This window comes from Bidens hawaiensis, unplaced genomic scaffold (genome assembly GCF_021521415.1).
Source record: "Bidens hawaiensis isolate Kalapana, Puna unplaced genomic scaffold, B.hawaiensis_p1.1 tig00017677_1, whole genome shotgun sequence".
Classification (NCBI taxonomy): Eukaryota; Viridiplantae; Streptophyta; class Magnoliopsida; order Asterales; family Asteraceae; genus Bidens; species Bidens hawaiensis.
The window spans coordinates 102,197-122,542 of record NW_027492670.1 but is presented as its reverse complement, the minus strand read 5'-3'; the positions used below and the strand labels follow the sequence as shown (position 1 = coordinate 122,542).

At 41.8% G+C, this 20,346-nt stretch overlaps 1 long non-coding RNA gene and 1 pseudogene across 2 annotated transcripts; both read right to left on the bottom strand.

The window, feature by feature from the left end:
* Positions 1-1,853: 1,853 nt before the first annotated feature.
* Positions 1,854-4,087, bottom strand: LOC143554421 (L-type lectin-domain containing receptor kinase IX.1 pseudogene; annotated as a pseudogene).
* A 2,393-nt stretch (positions 4,088-6,480) lies between these two features.
* LOC143554419 (uncharacterized) lies at positions 6,481-7,994 on the bottom strand. 2 transcript variants are annotated; one of them, XR_013139015.1, is made up of 3 exons: positions 7,825-7,994; positions 7,274-7,315; positions 6,481-6,759 (listed from the first exon to the last, which is right to left on the bottom strand). It is a non-coding gene; the product is annotated as an uncharacterized LOC143554419 (long non-coding RNA). The 2 variants fall into 2 exon arrangements; XR_013139014.1 differs by having other exon boundaries at positions 7,274-7,988.
* Between the last annotated feature and the right edge of the window lie 12,352 nt (positions 7,995-20,346).

Sequence of the window (20,346 nt, the reverse complement as noted above, 5' to 3'; positions counted from 1 at the left end):
TGACCCCTCTTGATATGATAAACTGACTAGTATTATTAAGTAACTAGATAACAAACAAAAAGCGAAAGCTAAGACCGAGTCAACTAACCAAAATCCTTTTTATTCTATTTTTTTCTTTTACACACTTTTTTCCAACTAAACCTCCTAACGTTACATCTACAAAGATTTAAGCTCACCATCAACTTTTAGAAAGAGAAAACACAATACAACTTAACCACTAGATTATGGGTCAAATAAATAAAATTTAAATCTATGACATATATTTGGCTAAGACTAACTTTACTAAATGAATGTGTGAATTAATTAAATCCACAAATCTGGTTTCTGCAATAGGAGTCAAGAAGCTATTAATCTTAGGAGCTGTTTGTTTTTTAAAAATAAAAATTGTCTGTAATCTGATTTCATCTGATTTAATGTCTGCAACTGAATATACGGTCTTAAGGTCTGCAATCTGAAAATATAATATTGTTTGTTTTATAAACTGGATATCGTCTGCATAAGCTGAAAATTAGTTACCTATCATATATATTACAGTAGATAAAAGTCATTTAACGTTTGTAGAATGCTAAAACAATTGGTAGCGGTGTACGAAATATGGATGTGGGTGGTGGTAGACGATTGTGGTAGGCGGTGAAAGGTGGGTGGTGGTGATGGACGGTTGTGGTAGTGGGTGGTGGACGGTGATGGTTGCCGACAATGGGTGGTGGTGATGAACTGTGGTGGTGGGTGGTGGACTATGGTGGTGGTGGTGGATGGTGGTGGCGACGGACGATAGGTGGTGGCGGTGGCGGGTGGTGGTGGATGGCGGTGGCGGGTGGTGGTGGCGACGGACGGTGGGTGGTGGTGGTGGATGGTGATGGTAGTGGATGGTGGTTGTGTCCGACGGGGGTGGTGGTGGTGATAGACGGTGGTGGTGGTGGGTGGTTAACGGTGGTGGTGGTGAGTGGCTGACGGTGGTGGTGGCGGACGGTGGTGGTGGCGGCAGACGGTGGGTGGTGGTGGCAACGTCTAGGTGGTGGCGGCAGACGGTCGTGGTGGGTGGTGGTGGCGGCAGACGGTGGGTGGTGGTGGTGGTGGACGGTGGTGGCGGCGGACGGTGGTGGTGGGTGGTGGTGGCGGCGGACGGTGGATGGTGGTGGTGGTGGCGGACGGTGGGTGGTGGTGGTGTAGGACATTGGGTGTTAGTACTTGGTATGATGTTAAGTAGTGTGAAGAAGTGTGAAGATGGTGAAAAAAAACTTATTTTTTAAGACCATAAAAGCAGTTTTCAGATCTTTTTATTTTTAAAAAACAAATAGTCTTCAAGAGCTTATGTTTGCGCGCCCGCAGACATGGACTCCTTGCAGACCTTATAAGCAAAAACAAACACAACCTTAATTACTAGAAAATCATAAAATCATTTTCTTGCATTAAAACTAAACTATACAAAAAATCTATATTCATACACCTCATGTAAAATTCAAATATCTAATATAAATTGGTTGTAGCTTAATGGTAGAGTATTCACTTTATTAGTGAGGGGTAGGGGGTTTAAACCTTACTATCACCAATTTATATGGGAGATATGAGGGATGACCCTGGCTTGCCAGGGTTCGAGTCCTGATCTAACCTAGTTTTACCGGCTCCTCGCTGTCGTGCCGTTTGGCGGGCGTGGGGTCGGGTTTTATCCGGTGAATCCCTCAATAGGTGGACTGCTAGGGGCTTCGTCCGTCCGGACTCGTGACCGGCTCGGGCTACCTTAGCCAATGGGGTCGTGTACGGAGTAACCGGCGTTACTTAGTTGGCCTTTCCAATTCTAAATAATCCAAATCATTATTAAAGAAAAAAAAAAGATGCATAATTATTTTGTTCCCGAGAACTTGTGCACATCGCAACAGAGGTTACCAACCTGTTTAACGAACATTTTTGATTTATTTAATATGATAAAAGCGGTTATGTAATGCAAAATGACTTGCATAAATTTAAATCAAGCAAAACATGATACATGAGACAATTTGAAATATCGGATGCCTCTAGTTACATCGAATGAAATAGGGATATTAATGTAGACTAAGAAATAGATGTTGAAGATGTTGACACTTTGGAGGAGCACTTACAGCCAGTTCTCAGAGTACGACCATATAATGAAAAATGTGGCAGTGCAGAAGAAGTCACATAGGGCATGTTCGAAGGGAGTATAGGCGGGGAAGCTTCAGAGTTCAATACTTGAATAGCTTGCCTCATTGACGGGGGTAGTTTTGAGTCAGGGTGCGCACACCATAATCCAATGATCATCAAACATGTCAGTTCTTCTTCAACAAAATTTGTGCCTAGACGCGGATCTATTGCTTCAAGAAGAGTCCCAGCACCATAAAGGTCCCACACCCAATCTGCTAATTTTGATTTCCTTTCCTCAGCATGTGAGTCGATTGGTTTTCTCCCACACGCTATTTCCAATGCAACAACTCCAAAGCTAAAGATGTCTAATTCTTTGCTAGCCTTGCCGGTCGCTACATACTAAGGGGCCATGTAACCAATGGTTCCAGAAACCATCGTAGTCTCTGCCTCATTCTCGTGGTCAACCAACTTAGCTAATCCGAAATCACCAAGCTTTCCATTGAAATTTGAGTCCAACATCACATTACTCGACTTGATGTCTATGCAAAACACATTGCTCCCATTCTTCATGCAAATATAATAAAGAAGAAGCCAAACCACGGGCTATTTTGAACCTTGTACTCCATGTCAACAAACTCTTTCTCTTGAACAAATGTAAATCCAAGCTTCCGTTTTCCAAAAACTCATAAACAAGCAGGAGTTCTCCTTTCTCATGACACCAACCATTGAGTTGCACCAAATTTTTGTGTCTCAATTGGCTAATGATCTTTACTTCGGAAGCATACTCTTTCATGCCTTGTCTGGAAGTGTTAGACACCCTTTTGACCACAACATACATCGTTAAATCTTTCAGAAAACCTTTGTAAACACCTCCAAAACTGCCCTCTCCAAGCTTCTCTGTCTCTGTCTCTGCAAAGTCCAGAGTTGACTGAGCTAATTCAAGGTAAGAAAATCTTCTAGGTATGTTGGCCCCAATTTCGAAATTTTTGCTCATCTCCAAAGCAGATCCATGTTCCTCCACTTCATCACCATTATTTTTCTTCCTTCTCCACAAAAGACATGCAAGAATAACAAAAATAGTAACCGGAACACCTTAAGCCCTATATTGTTTCCCCTTTTCATTGCATCCAGTCTCGCGATTGTTGGCAGGCTGCTGCTTTGATCAACTGTAAATTCAGAACTATCAAAGATCCAAGATCGTACATTGCTTTTCTCAGTATTACCTCCAGTAGAAGCTGAAAACCCGAAAATTACCCATTCTGGCAACACCTCCCTTAGATCAAGCCCAGTTGCCCATACAAGTGAATTATTTATGATGTTCGTGAAGGAAACACTAGAGTTTTGAAATGAGAATAATAATTAAACAAAGCTCTACACTCTTGTCCATGTGGCATATCCGTAACCCTTCTCCGTAACCGAAGTCATAGAGTTAATATTGATACCAACATGGTCACCTGGGTTATATTAGAATCTGGATATGTTGGATCCCAGTAGTTATTATCATAACTATCAAACTCCACAGCGACAAATGGATATACACTGGTGTTGCTTTGTTCATCGAATGGAAGCCCAATGGCTCCTGCGGTATTTATCACATAATTATTCTGAGCAAGGAAGAATGTTAGACGATCCGAGTAACTATTGTTTGGGTATGAATCAATCACAAATGTGAAACTGGCCTAGATCAGTAGAGTTGTTGTCCCAAAGATGAAGAGGTCTGAAGTAGATCGCTCGTCCTGCTAACCACCTCGAATTGTGATCACCATTCCTTTCCTCGGTCATCAGAGCTATAAGCTGCATCCCCTGAAATAATATATCCAGGGAATTTTCTAGACTAATATATATTTATGAAACTGAAAGTAATTGAAGCTGCGAATGGGATTATAACAATAAATAAGCATGTTAAGAAAGACATGATCCTGGAATTTAACTTACTAAATAACTGCGAGCTTGTTGGTAGGTAGTTGTGCTTGAGAAAAAACATGAAATATATATACCCCACATTGAGATTAACTCTTATCAGTTATCATCGTCATGAAGACATCATTGCAAATGGAAAGACTACAGCCAGTCAACCATTCATATTTAAATAAGTACAATATGGGAATGAAGTAACTAGTTTTGTAAAACATTAAAATGCAGATAGCTAGAGATAGAAAAAAATATTGTGTAGGATCATATTAGGCAGCTAAATATCAGTGTATATACAGGACGAAGAGGAGACGAAGAAATAAGTTTTGTGGTATTGTTGCTGATAGAAGCAGTAGGCCGAGTGTCGGCCCAGAATAATTTTGACACTTCTTCATGTCGCTCAAACTTACATTGTTAATTATCTATTATGCGACTCTAGACTAGACTAACTGTGACATTTCCGAGTGTCGCTACTAGTTTTCAATGACAGTACCGCTTCTCTATAGACTTCGTTAGGATGCACGTTTGTGTTGGTTATTGTGCTGGTTCCTTGTTAGAATCACTCTCTTTGTAACTGGATCAAATTAACAGGAACTTATCACATTATATTCATTCGGCTATTATGTAGAGATTGTTCGGTTTCACCCATTTTCATTTTATTTCTTTATTTTAGATCTAGAATAACATATAATTTAATATTTCTCAGATCTGATTGTGTTTATAATCAAGCTTGCACTTGATTTAGAGATTAGCAGACCTACAGAATGGTTGAGGCCTCGTGGTTAACAGGGTTCCTTATACATGAATTTTTCGACTCTATCTAAAGTATGCACCCTATATATCTTCCTGGGTACCGGTATAACACCGGAGATGAACCAGTGAATATGATCACACATGAGTCGTATAAATTGTAGTTAATTTGTGAGCGTATTTGTCTTGTTTAACCAAAAAGAATAAAAAATTAAGTGTTTATTTTAACTGAACACACCAAACACAAACGAACGCCCTCCACAACCCAGAGCGGTGCAACCACAAACACCAATTATATGAACTAGAAATTACACAAATTCGACCAAACTATAGATTTCATTTTTGATCTATGTTTGTACCAAGAAAACCAAAAGACAAGATATCTCAGTGTAATCTCTGCAATCTTCACCTCTCTACCTTCAAAGATTTGTTTTTCTCGCTTTTCAAATTATGCAGCACGCAATGAACATGATCACATGAAAAGCCTCCTTCTCTCAAGCCCCCAAAGCAACAGAATTAACGAACTCCAGCAAGTCTGATGACACATGAATGGGAGGAACTTTACACCAACGAGCAATGAAATCATAAACCACGGAAGCCACAATGCATCCAATGAAGATGTGATCGTCGATTCCCATTCCGACTCGCACATAGCACATAAGCGTTTCGCAACCGAGATGTCTCTGATTAAAATGCAATTAATTTCAATTAAAGTTTACGCATATTTTAAATTCATGGGAACCATTCAAAAAAGGAATTTTGCCCGGCTAGACAAACACACGTTTTAGGTGCCTTTTGATGGTGTAATTAATTGGACTCATAAAATAAATTATTAAAGTGACTAAACATCAAACAAAAATCGCCATGGGAGATCGATTCAATTTAACCATGCAGGACTAGTTGGACTGCTCTTAGAAAAAAGTAATAAAGTAGTTAAGACATAGTTAATAACAAAAATAGTCGCATCATATCAAACTAAATGAAATTAAAAAAAAAAGATACATATGCATAAAAGGACATAAAAAGAAAGGAAAGCATTTAATTGGCAGGCAAGAATAAATGTTGCTACAACAAATGATGGACCAAGGATGGCTTAAACAACTCTGAATCTTGATAGCTTAACGGTTCTTGCCAAAATGAAACAACCGTTAGCTCACTATTTCGACGTGAGAATAAGTTAATATACTCTTTGAATGTGAAAACAAGAGAGAAGAGTATAAGTGTTAGTATGGAAGTGAGTATAAATAATACCTAAGGTGATAATTCCTCCTTTTATGGTGTGCAGTGTTCCTGTTTAAGCTAAGAAGCTAGCTCGATCGTCTTAATTGGTAAAGGTTATCTAAACTTTCTAAGTTGCAAGGTTTGTTCCTTACCTTTTTAGTGAAAGTGGTTATTACTACTTTTATGAGACATGCATCACAACTATCTATATAATAATATAAACTCGCTATGGGTTTGATGATCGGGTACCTCCATCATCAACAAATAAATATTTAAACTGGACAACAAAACAAGTGTGTAAACAAAATATACATTTTCATGTGATTTTATGATTAAAATGAGATGATGTGCAATAAGACATTATGTAAGAATAAATGTATCGTATATATTTATTAATATGGCCATGTTATCATTTATATTATAACTGGTATTGCGACCCGCGCGCGTTGCGCCGCGACACGTTAAACCATGTAGTGGGTCATTTTGCATTACATGTTCGCATGAAAGTTCATCATAACAAATTTTATCAAATAAATAAAGAACAAAGGTGTATGTTCGCTTCACAATAAAAGAATCATAATCCTATAAATCAATAATACAATAATGCATTCTCTACTAAATCGTAGTCACTTGATGAGTAACCCTGTTCCTCCGACGTACAACTAAAATTAAACATTTTACCTGAACCCTTTTAAACTCTTTACTCAGCTAGCTCGAGCTCAACTATTATCACGCATTTTGACATGAATCCATTTGGACTCTCAAACCAGCCCATCCGACCTGCAACTATAATTGGAAGAGTGAAAAAAACTTCTAGTTATACATCATGTAAACTGCTACGATCAAAACTTGTCACTACTAGAAAATAGGGCTAACGCAACATTTTAGAAGCAACTCTTTTCATATGAGTTGCATTTGACTCTAATGCAACTTATTTGAACATAAAGGTTGCATTAGAAGATTTAACGCAACCTTTTTAATAAAAAGTTGCAAGTTATACTAAATTTGCAAATTTTTTATTAAAAAGTTGCAAATTTATTGGATACCACAACCTTTTTTTTAAATGTTGCATCTAGAACGATTACATTCAACTTGTATTTTAAAGGGCTGCATTAGATAAACCGAGTTATTGCTTGAAAGGTTGCATTACATTGTATTTTACGACTTTGAAAAACGAGTTTGATGGTTTCATCTACGGGTTTTGGTTGCATGAAAAGTTAAAGCCAATTACCGAATCAACATAGACCAGAAGGAACACTCTTAATTCTAGACACTCCGTTCAATAGCAACTCACATTTCTTCTGCCTTGCCTCCCAAGCTCCCACCATTTGATATCCTGCTCGAAATGTTTAAACAAACTGACGAACAAAGAATCAGGTTAGGACCAAGATTGTGCTTGAATTTATATGGGCCACGGGTTATTGTGCGAACAGTGTCTCAAATAAGTGTTTCACCTATACAAACGTATAAATATAAACTTAAACTATATAATATAATATAGTAGGTGACATGATACTGTTAAATTTATTTGGCTTTTTCAGTAACATATATGAATTATTAGATAGATGAACACTAAATAATATCCATTTTTCAAGACCATTTAAGGCAAAAATGTTTTTGTTCCATTGAGTGAAAAATAAAAAAGCAGCTTCATTTACAAACATTCTATTTACTCGTTTAAATATAAATGATATATGTACTAATGGAAGTTTTATCAAAATCCCAGGATGTGATCTTAAATGGAAACGGATCTCAGTTATGCAGTAAACTGACTGTTTGCGACATGTACTAATGGTTTCAAAATGCAACCGTTATTAGTGTTTTTCATATAAAAAGGTTTCTGACCCGTATTGGAAGAATATGTTTCTCATATGTTGCAGTCGTTACTTCCCAATACTCCTTGACTGATATTACCTCTTTACCATTGCTGTCATGATGCCTCTCAATCTCAAATAAAGTTGGTAAATTATCTCATGGCTTTGTGTCCATGCCTTCCTGAAGTTATCTTCTCCACCTGAAGAGGTAGGTCCCAGCAGAGCCCAGTTGGACCCGCAAGACTCACCTTGAACAGGGACGTCTGCGCAGAAACCAACTGGATCCGCAGGACCAACCATGCTCAGAGACGTGACGTCCTTACGCGCACTACGCAAGCTGGTCCCGCAGGAAATGCCTCCCGATGGTAAAGGACTCCGCCTGTCCCCGCAGCCTCGGATACAAGCCATCAGGGAAGGCCACCCGCGCAGCACGGCTACACGCACAAGGCACTTAGCTCTCAATCACTCAGTGTCACCTGAAGGAATGAGCGAAGCCGGGAACTATCCCGCACAAGGGCGGGAGGGGGAATACTCTCGCCCAAATAAGCCAGTCCGTACGATACAGGAAGATCTTCTGTACTGTACCTGACGAGGTATGGGAAAAAGATCTGAATAAAGATACGACAGCTTACTGACACAGTATGGCGAGCAGCATGCTCCTGTACTGTGTCACTATTAGCCGCTGCCTACTCACCAACTACTGCCATACCACGTGCGTAGCCGGCAGTTGGTGGAAAAGGAATAGTACACAGCAGGCCTGGTCACTATCAGCCGCTGCCTACCCACCAACTACCAGCAGGGCACGTGCGTAGGCCACTGTTGGTGGAACAGGAACACTGTTGCAGCCGGCCACACCTCCTTGGAAACCTACCTTCGGCTATAAATACCCCAAATGGTATGACCATCATATCTTATCTTGTATCATCATATTATACCTGATATCTGCTCTAGCAATCTCTTAATATACATTTATATTTAAAGAGCAATCTAGTCTGATTCTCACGCCGGAGGGTGGTCACAAGGAGGAACCCCCCCCCCCTTCTCAGTGACAAGCTCACGGTGTCTGTTTTGCAGGTTATCAGAAGAACCATCTTCTCAGGGTCTAACCCCTCGTGGGAAACATCTATCTAACCCCCAGGTTACCAGTAATCTGCCCGGGGTCCGGTTAGTGTTTCTTCATTGGCGCCATCCGTGCATAAAGCTAGAACTACATTTTTCTCCAGTTTTTTCAAACTTTCTACAAAGATGGTTAAAGAAATTCCGGTAACCACAACCCCAGTTACTGGGGGGAATACCAGCAACACAGTATTTACAAACACTACCCCGGCTACCCAAGCCGGGGCAAGTGAAGTAAATTTTACGAACACTACCCCAGTTACCCAAGTTGGGGTAAGTGCAGTAAACAATCGCTCGCTGGGATTCACTGATACCCAGTTTGAGAAACAAAGACTCCCCCGCCAAACTCTCGATGAAGTTAAGGCATGGGCGGAGGCACGACAAAAGGAATTCCAGGCTGAGTTGGACAAACTCTTGCGTTCCGTACAACAGGCCGAGGAATTCGAATACTTAGAGGATGACTCGGAGGAATCCGACTCCGACACGAACCCTCGCCATAGGGCAAAAGGGAAGTGTAAGGAAACGGACTCCCAACCGAAAAGGCATTTTGGACAAGCCTTCAAACCAAAAAGCACAGGTGGAAGTCCACGAGACTTCTCCAAAACGTTCAGACCAAACGTTGCAAATGCGGGAACGTCCAAATTTGCAAGGGACATTGCGGAAGCAATCGCCCCAAAAAGTGCCAAACAAATGTCAGGCATAGGCACATATGACGGTATATCTGACCCCATGATCATTTGAACAGATTCATAGCGGGAGCAACCGTCAGTAGTTGGACGGAACCTACATGGTGTTACATGTTCCAAATGACGCTGGTCGGGGCTGCTAGAGCATGGTTCGACCGTCTACCGGTCAACCACATCTACGACTGGGCTGACTTCCAACAGAAGTTTAGCCAACACTTCAGCCAGCAAAGAAAGTATACCGAGGAGCAATGGACAATCCTCAAGTGCACTCGAGAAAAAGATGAATCTTTGCTGGACTTCATCACTCGCTTCAACTCAAAGAAGCTAAGTCTGGGTAACAGTAGCGAAGATCTTGTTCGCGCTGCCTTTATTCAGGGCGCGAACGACCCAGAGCTCATCCGCACCTTAACGGGTAAAGATGGCATGCCATCCACATGGGATGCCATCATGACAGCAGCTAAACGCTTTGCGGAAACGGAGAGGCAACTGGGTAGAGATCTCCCACAGAGCACAAACCTCTACACCCAGAAAACAAGAGAAGACAACGTTCTCACCGCCCGATTAAACAAAAAGCGGAAGCTAGGCATTTGGCAGTCAAGGGTAAACTTTGACACCTCATCCGGCTTGCAGCATCGGTTAGGCGGAAGGGATAACGTACAGTCAAATAAGAACTCCAGATGGACGCCGCTCACTAAAAGCGTCACCGAGATATTCGCCACCGAGGAGCTCCCATGGCCAAAGCCTCAAATAATCCGACATCGCCACAATGCTGATCGGAGCAAATACTGTGAATTTCACAGGACAAAAGGCCACAACACCGAAGAATGCATAGACGTGAAGGACATGGTCGAGGCATTCGTCAGAGATGGGACGCTCGCGCACCTCGTGGCGCAATGAACGCTGAGCAGGCTGATGCGTGTAGAACCCCAGCTGGGGAAAACACGAATAAAATTCCAGCTTCAATATGGAGACTACATGCTGCGTAAAGAACGAGATCCCGAACCAGGTGCGTATCGGCTCGATGGCACTCCCATCCCAACAACATGGAAGGGAGCTCATTTACACAGTTTGCATGTAAATCAATTCCAAATTTGTAAAGAAAAGGCCAAGAGCCACTTCTAATGGAAACGATTCTCCTCAAAACATTGACGCTGATGATTTTACATTTTTATGAACTATCAACACGGATATGCCGGTTTTCACCGCATAAATACGTGGAAAGTCGTCGCGTGGGGAAGGCGGCAAAACCCGCATAAACCCAAAAAACGACAAACCTTCACGCAGGTCAGTCGAAGGGGAAAAGTTCAGTTATCCCACTAAATGAAAGTGCCGGTCTATCCGCATGAATCATGAAAAAGGGAACTGAACACTAACCTATTGACAACCGTGCGTCGAACGGATAATTTATTCAACACGGATATGCCGGTTTTCACCGCATAATTACGTGGAGTCGTTGCGTGGGGAAGGCGGCAAAAACCCGCATAAACCCAAAAAACGACAAAACTTCACGCAGGTCAGTTGAAGGGGAAAAGTTCAGTTATCCCATTAAATGAAAGTGCCGGTCTATCCGCACGAATCATGAAAAAGGGAACTGAACACTAACCTATTGACAACCGCGCGTCGAACGGTTCAAAACAGAATTTCTAACAAAAGGATGAGGAAAACCTACACGCAGGTCAGATGGTAAAGTTTTGCCATCCTACTACGTGCAAGTGACGGTCCTACCCGCACAATCACGGAAGAGGAAGCAAAACTTCACACCTATCTACCACGTTCAAAGGTTAACTTATCCTCAAAGGATGAGGAAAACCTACACGCAGGTCAGATGGTAAAGTTTTGCCATCCTACTACGTGCAAGTGACGGTCCTACCCGCACAATCACGGAAGAGGAAGCAAAACTTCACACCTATCTACCACGTTCAAAGGTTAACTTATCCTCAAAAGATGAGGAAAACCTACACGCAGGTCAGATGGTAAAGTTTAGCCATCCTACTACGTGCAAGTGACGGTCCTACCCGCACAATCACGGAAGAGGAAGCAAAACTTCACACCTATCTACCACGTTCAAAGGTTAACTTATCCTCAAAAGATGAGGAAAACCTACACGCAGGTCAGATGGTAAAGTTTAGCCATCCTACTACGTGCAAGTGACGGTCCTACCCGCACAATCACGGAAGAGGAAGCAAAACTTCACACCTATCTACCACGTTCAAAGGTTAACTTATTCTAAACACTTGGAAAATTGCTAATTTAAACTAAAGTATGCAAGTCATACAACGTTTACAAAGCAAGGAACCCAACGAAAGTAGCGGTCTTACCCGCACAAAGATTTATATTTCATAAGTATTCATTACAAGAATGGCCGGGTAACTACCCGCCTACAAGAAAAGAAATCTATACAAGCTAAATCTATCCTAGCAGCGGGAAGGGATCTTCAGGATCAAGCTTCAGGGCCACTTCCACTTGGACCAGCCCCATCAGTAGAACGTGGCAGTTCAAGGAAAGCCTTAAGGATAGCTAGCCCATCATCAGCAGCAGGAATTTCATTCACCTTCTCCACCACCGGATGCGGGAAGGCGGCGTATTGATTTACTGCTTGGTCATATATGGCTTCAGTATCTACATTGTACAAAGGGAAGTTGGATGGCGGGACGCCTTTCTCAACGAACCCTAGACCAAGCAGGAAGCCGACCTTTTCCCCATCCTCGTGAGAAGCGTTGAGGGCTGCGCTCATAGCATCATCATAAGAGGTCTCAGCAAAGACCCGATGCACAACCTACAAGAAAATATACAAGTGTCAGAACCTTTTCTATTTATAAGGAAAGCGTGAAGACATGAAGTTAGACTTACCTGAGACAACGCTTCTCGAAGAAGCCATTCCTTGGCAACCAGAGCTTCTTGGAGGGCGGCTTGAGCTTGGGTACAGGCGCGTTCGGCTTCACTTTTATTAAGGTTGGCAAGCAACACTTCCTTTGCAGCAGCCTCTTCGACGCCCTTTAGCTTCCGCTCAGTGTGGTCTAGCACGCCCCTCTGGTCCAGGATCTCTTGAAGCTTCTTCGCGTCCTCCATCGCCAAGGCATCATGAGCCTGCTGGAGAGCCTCTAATTTGGCTTTAAGTTCTTCATTCTCCACGCGCAGAGGCTCAGCAACAGCTTCAGCCTTGGTGGCCCTCTCGGTTGCGTTCCTCGCAGTTTCTGTAACGATTCCGGCAAATCCAGGTATACCCTAGCCGGTATATACTATTTACGTGTCATTTAAATATTGATTATATGAGTTATAGTACGTATATACGAGTATATATGATTCATAGTACGAATCATACTCGATTATATAGTGAATCATATTGGAATTACAATTAACCAATGAACGATTATTGAAACCCGAACGAATCGGGAATTACATTATAGACGATGTACATAATGTTTAGTGATATTTACGAAGTATTAATGCTTCGGGATAGGTGAATTATAGCACATAAAAAGGATTTCGATTTAATGGTACGTCGGTACGCTAAACGAAACCTTTAACACCAAACCAAGCAAGAGACGATCAATCAAGCCGAAAAAAATGCGTAATTATTAATAATATGATGTTCATGGGTTAAGTTTTTAAAGTTTTTAAATCAGTTTTATGTAAATTTCATTTTAACCCGAAAAACGACCATTTTAGGCTCGTTTTAAGCCGAATTACGAGTTTAAACGAGAAACGAACTGAACCAGACTATCCACAACATTATCCGGATTGTGTAATCCAAATGTGTGGCTAATATTGAACTTGTGGGGCCCCCCCCACACCACCTTTAGGCCGGCCCCTTTACACACACACACACATCACATTTTCTTTTTTCTAAATTATCCAACTCCAAATCCTCTCAACATTCATCTTCATTCATCCAATTTCCTTTGATTTCTACCAAAATCTCCAAGGTATATACATGTTTTGATGCTTGATTCTTGTTTATAACTCTATAATCTTGAGAAAAGGAGGTTTTCATATGAAAAATGGGTGAAAACCCGAGATGAAACCGATTCTCGTGTGATCAAGGGATGTATACAAGTTATACAAAGGATCTTGATCCAAGTAATTAGTCAAAAGTGTTTAGAATAAAATTTTACGGTTGAAATCTTGTAAAAATGAATTTCTATGTGAAAGACGGGTGAAAACCCGAGATGAAACCGACTCTTGCATGATCAAGAGATGTATACATGTTATACAAGGGATCTTGGTCCAAGAAATGAGTAAAAAGAGTCGAGAACGGATTTTTACGGTTAAAACCTTTGTTTTTACATAAAAACCGACACTATGAAAGAAATGGTTTGATTGTTGGTATAGTTTGCTTGGTATAGTGTTATTGTGCTTGTAAGTGTTGTATCTAGCGGCTAGCAAAGGCTAGAAACCGAGATCCTTGCGATCTAAAGCTAGAAAACACAAGATAGTTCGGTTTTCGTGTGTATATGAGATTTGGACAGATTTTCATGTACTTAGAGTCGGGTCACGAAATTTCACAGAGATGATCTACACATGAAAATATGAGATCTGTGAATTTTTGGTAATTTTTTGATAAAAGATGAATATTTGGTGAATTTAATGCTCGGTTTTGGCCAAAAATAGTGAAAAATAGCTAAACATGATGAAAAATTCTGGAAAATTTAAGATAAGCTTTTTATAACATATAAAAGTCACCCACAAAATTTGAGCTCAGTTGGAAAAGTCTAAGTAGGCTTTTCGGTGAAACGAGTTCTAGGGCTTTCTAGCTCGGTTTTGGGTGAAAATGGCTTGAAAAACGAGTTTTAAATTCTGGAAAAATTCCAGGAAGTTATGAGGATGACAGAGATCATCCAAGAAAAATTTGGGATTTTTCTAAAGTGTTTTGGTATTTTTGACATATTTAGTGTTTTAATAAGATTTAAAAATAGATAAATAAATGTAAATATAGGAAAATAAATATGGAAAAATTCCAGGAAGTTATTTTTGACATATTTAGTGTTTTAATAAGATTTAAAAATAGATAAATAAATGTAAATATAAGAAAATAAATCTGGAAAAATTTTGTAAAATTTTCTTTCTGTCAAAATAAGTTTTGTGCAAAATTTCAAGACCCGAGACTAAACGGGTAATTATTTGTGCTAAAAAGAACGTAAAAACAAATATTTAAAGCTTAAAACGTGTAAACCGGCAAAGTTCGCATAAACGAGCTGACTGGTACACGAAAACTTTAAAAATGGACTATTTTCATAAATCTAAGTAAATTAAGTAAAAATAAATCATCCGAAAATAATTCGGATGATTTGGGTAATTTTACCCGATTTTACTGTTTCCGGCACCTAAATGACGGAAACGGGCCCCGCGGCCAAACGGGGTGTCAAACCGAGCTCTAATTTCATCACTTTAACTAAAATAGCATCCAAACACCATTTTTGGGTCGGGTGTGACCAAACTCATTTTTGAAACTAAAGACGGATAACCGTGCTAGGCACGCAAATCAAGGAAATCATAAAAATGATAATCTTGACCGTCAGACTCTAAGCAATGTCACAATCTGAGTCCTTAGAAGTGTCACGGGTTTAACATTGTCCCCGGATCGAGTACAGTACTGGGTTAACAATGTCCCCAGACGTGCCGATTGACATAGATTTAATTTACGGGAATTATATAGTAACGACTAGATATTATATTACAGATCCAGGCACGTAGCTGTTCATTGTATTACCCACCGACTCACAAAAAGGTGAGTTTTCACGAGCCCCTTTTAATGAACTGTTTTAATATTTTCCCGGGGCGGAAAGCATGTTTGTGTTAAATTATCTAAGTACATACCGATCGTATGGAAACACTTGTATATTTATATATATATATATGGTATGATGCATAGAATAGATAATTTGTTTATCGGGTGAAATTGTTCTGGGGTAACTTAGTTCCCAGAGGGTTATTGGATATATTTCTGGGTTAACAGTGTTCCCAGAAGGTATTGGATATGTTTCTGGGTTAACAGTGTCCCCAGGGGTTATTGGATATGGTTCTGGGTTAACAGCGTCCCCAGAGGGTATTTGATATGCTCTGGGTTAACAGTGTCCCCAGAGGTTATTTGATATGTACTTGGTTAACAGTGTCCCCAGGGGTTATTGGATATGTTCTGGGTTAACAGTGTCCCCAGGGGTCATTTAATGTGTTTTTGGGTTAATAGAGTTTTCACTTACGGGCTTAGCATAATTTCATCATTAACATATGATTTTTATACTGATCTATGGTTTATTTAAATTAGTGAAACTCACCAACTATTCGTAGTTGACCCGTTTTCTTTACATGCTTTCTAGGTATGCCCAAGTTGGAATGATTGATATGTGCTTAACTATCTGTGCTACCTGTTGGAAGCTTGCTGCTCTGTATTTTGTAATGAATATATATTAATGTCTTATCGGTAAAACATGTGTGTAACACCTAGACAGTAATGAAACTCGCAACAATGTAATATGTTATAAATTAATGTAGTGGTATTTTCTTTATAAGCAATGCTGTTGATATCAGATGTGTCTGTTGCATCCCGTGTACGTTTCCGCTGCGGTTACGGGGTGTTACAGAACTTGGTATCAGAGCCATTGGTTATAAAGAATTAGGATGTCTGAAAAAGATACCTAAAATATAACCAGTAGCTCAAGTATTATAGGATCTGAATATCAACTAATAATATATAGTGACGAGATCGGGATGAACTTGGTTGGACAAGTGGGTTATTATGGTCCGGAACATAATAACAGACTTGTCTGCACGAGGGAATTCAGGGGAAGTCACGGGGGACTTAAATAGGTAAAATTGGCAACATATGTGTAAATGTATAATAATATTATTATGTGGCAAAATTGTATAAGTAAGTGCATGATTAATTTAATTATGAATTACACTATGGAAAGGGACTATATGTTTGTTAACTTGTGTGCAGGTAAAAATGGCAAGAACACCTAGTGTGTCGACGGAAGAGGACCCGGAAGAGGTCAGTTCCGGGGCCTCTGGAAGCCCAAGTTTAGCACCCAGCTCCGAGCCTTCAGAGGCTAGTCATAGTGCCTCTAGACAGACCACCCCAGCTAGGAGTGCTAGTTTACCCTCCCCTGCTAGGGTTACCAGATCTCCTACACCACCCGCACCACAGACCGCCCCGATTCCCCCCAGACACGGTCCCCGCCTCACGGCGCGGATCAGTGCCCCGTATGTCCCGCCCACCGTTACCCCACCCAGATCCACTTACCATAGGGGCGAGTCCTCCCGCCCCCAGCCCGAGCCTGCGACCCTACCTGTGTGGGGTCTTCCGAGGCAGGAACGGGACTTGGCGGCTTGGCTACGTGTTCTCACCGAACAGGTGAACGAGCACTCTGCCGCCCTGGTCGTGGGGGTACAGAGGCGGGCATACCTCGGGGACAGCATACTGGACCACCAGTATGCTATTAACCAGTTAAAGAGGGAGTGCTCATACTCCCACTGGTTGATCGGCCAGATGGAAACCCGAATCCGGGTTATGGTGGCGGTGTTGGTGGTGCTGGTGGCGGTGTTGGTGGGGTTGGTTTACCACCATGTGTAGATGTGTTAGATGGTAGAATCTTGAACCGCTTTTTGATACTCCATGTGAGCAGTTAGTGGTGATGCTAACATGGAGTGAATCTTGTTTAGTTATGATACAACCACTGGCCCATAGGGGGTCTCTTTTAGGGCATATCATTATCGATACTTTTGGGTATCATTCAAGCACTGACCCATTGCGGGTTATGTCGAGGATGATACCAACGTAGGCCCATTGTATTAAAACTTAGTTATGTAATGATATCTGGGAAGTATGTAAACGGATGTTGTGTAATATGTACTAATGTTTATTAATGTATGGAATGTGTTTTGTGTTTCATGATTTGGAATGGTATTAATTATATGTGTTTTCTTGATGTTGTGTAGAATGTCACCGAAACGATCAACGAAAATATCGGAAGTAGATGTGAGCCGTTTGATTGCTCAACAGTTGGAGGCGGCGATACCGGATATAGTATCGCGCATCGCCGCCAGTATTAATAATTCGTCTAATCCAACCCCTCCGAGCAATCAAACGCCCATAAATAATGGCGGGGAACACAATGCTAATCCTCCACCTACCGATAACACGATTCCGAGTAATGACGCACCGCCTACGGTGGTCGCTACCGACAGTAATGGCCCTATACCTACTGTAGAGACCAACCGCACTGGACCATCCAGGGGTTGTTCGATCAAGGACTTTATGTTATGCAAGCCTTTAGAGTTTAACGGATCGGAAGGACCGAATGGGTTAGTGAAATGGTTAGAGAAAATAGAGTCAGTGGTGAATATCAGCAACTGTCCCGAGGATTGTGTCGTTAAGTACGCCACCTGTACGTTCACAGACCATGCCTTGACATGGTGGAACACCATAGTACAGACTCGAGGTCAGGCGGCGACAAACCGCATGACCTGGACAGAGCTTAAGGATCTTGTTTTGAAACATTTCTGCCCAAAGAATGAATTGCAGAAACTGGAACATGAGTTGTGGAACCTAGAGATGCATGGGGCGGACCACTTGGGATATACCAACCGGTTTAATGAACTGTCACGATTAGTGCCGTGGTTGGTCACCCCAGAGTCAAAGAGGGTGGAACGTTATATTTGGGGACTTACTCCAGTAGTGAGGAGTATAGTTAACGCGGGAGGGCACCAGACGTATGAGGGTGCAGTGACACAGGCTGGTATTGTCACGTATGATTTCTTAAGGAGCGGATCGATAAAGGCGACAGGAGAGTCGGCTGGGGGAAAGCGAGGTACGTATGACAATAGGATCCGAGAGAAACAGCAAGGTAAACGTGCTAGACCCACTGCCCAGAACTACGCCATGACTAGTTCGGGCGGAAGGCATGAACCGCAGAGGGGAACGTTTCCTAAATGTGGGAAATGTGGTTACCACCATGGTGGCGTGTGCAAAGAGGTGGTGTGCCACCGGTGTGGCCGGATTGGGCACTACGCACCCAGATGTAGGACAAGCTTGAACAACCTGAACCGTCAACCGCAACCTATCCGTGCGCAATCATTTAGGAACCAACCAACCCAACAGCAAAACCCACAAGGAAACCAATTGGTGACCACCAGCCGTGCTTGCTACGAATGCGGTAGCACAGATCACTTTAAGAAAAACTGTCCGAAGCTGAACCAGGGAGGAAATGGGCGGCAACCCGCGGGTCAGGCATCGTCGTCCAACCCGGCCAGAAGCCGAGCTTTCGTGATAGGGACGAGCGAAGCACGTCAGGACCCCGGCGTAGTGACAGGTACATTCCTTGTTTCTGACCATTACGCTTCTGTATTATTTGATACGGGTGCTGATAGAAGTTTCGTCACCATTAAATTCCTGTCATTAGCAAACATGCCGGTTAGTGAATCCATAGAACCCTATACCGTAGAAGTTGCTAACGGTAAGACCATGATAGTCAATCAAATTGTTCGGAATTGTCCTTTCATTCTAAACGAACAATCCTTCCTGATTGACTTGTTACCAGTAGAACTGGGTAGTTTTGATGTGATAGTGGGAATGGATTGGTTAGCACGCAACAAGGTAGAAATATATTGTGAAAAGAAACTCGTCAAAATCCGGGTGTCGGATGACGAAGAAGTATTAGTGCAGGGTGATAAGTCGGGCAATATGATGCCATTTATATCTCACCTCAAGGCGCTAAAATATATGCGTCAGGGATGTGTGGCGTATCTAGCGAGCCTGACGGCCACTGATTCTGAGGAAAAACGAGTGGACGATATTCCCGTGGTACGCGAATTTCCACAAGTTTTCCCAGAAGAACTTCCTGGATTACCGCCAACCCGACAAGTCGAATTTAGAATCGACTTATTACCTCAAGCCGGCCCTGTTGCTAAGGCCCCTTACAGACTTGCACCGTCCGAGATGCAAGAACTATCCAACCAGTTGCAGGAATTGTTGGATAAGGGGTTTATACGTCCCAGTTATTCCCCGTGGGGTGCACCTGTACTATTTGTGAAAAAGAAGGACGGAAGCCTTCGAATGTGCATTGACTACAGGGAATTGAACAAATTAACCATCAAAAATAGGTATCCTCTTCCCCGAATCGATGATTTGTTCGACCAACTACAAGGTGCGAGCTATTTCTCAAAAATTGATCTTAGATCGGGATACCACCAAGTTAGAATTCAAGAGGAGGATATCCCAAAAACCGCGTTTCGGACTCGCTACGGCCACTACGAATTTTTAGTTATGCCTTTTGGGCTAACAAATGCGCCAGCGGTGTTCATGGATCTCATGAACCGAGTCTGTAAACCCTACCTCGACAAATTCGTCATTGTATTTATTGACGATATTTTGATATACTCGAAGAGTAAAGAAGAGCACGAGCAACACTTAAAGTTAGTTCTAGAGCTCCTGAATCAGGAGAAGTTATATGCAAAATTCTCCAAGTGTAACTTCTGGTTACAAGAGGTGCAATTCCTCGGTCACGTAATAAACCATCAAGGAATACACGTTGATCCGAGTAAGGTTGAAGCGATTAAGAGTTGGCAAGCGCCTAAATCTCCAAAGGAAATCCGCCAATTCTTAGGCTTAGCTGGATACTATCGTCGATTTATAGAGAACTTTTCCAGCATCGCCCAACCTTTAACCCTCCTGACTCAAAAGGATCGGAAGTATGAATGGGGTGAAGAGCAGGAAACGGCGTTTCAAATGCTAAAACAAAGATTGTGCCAAG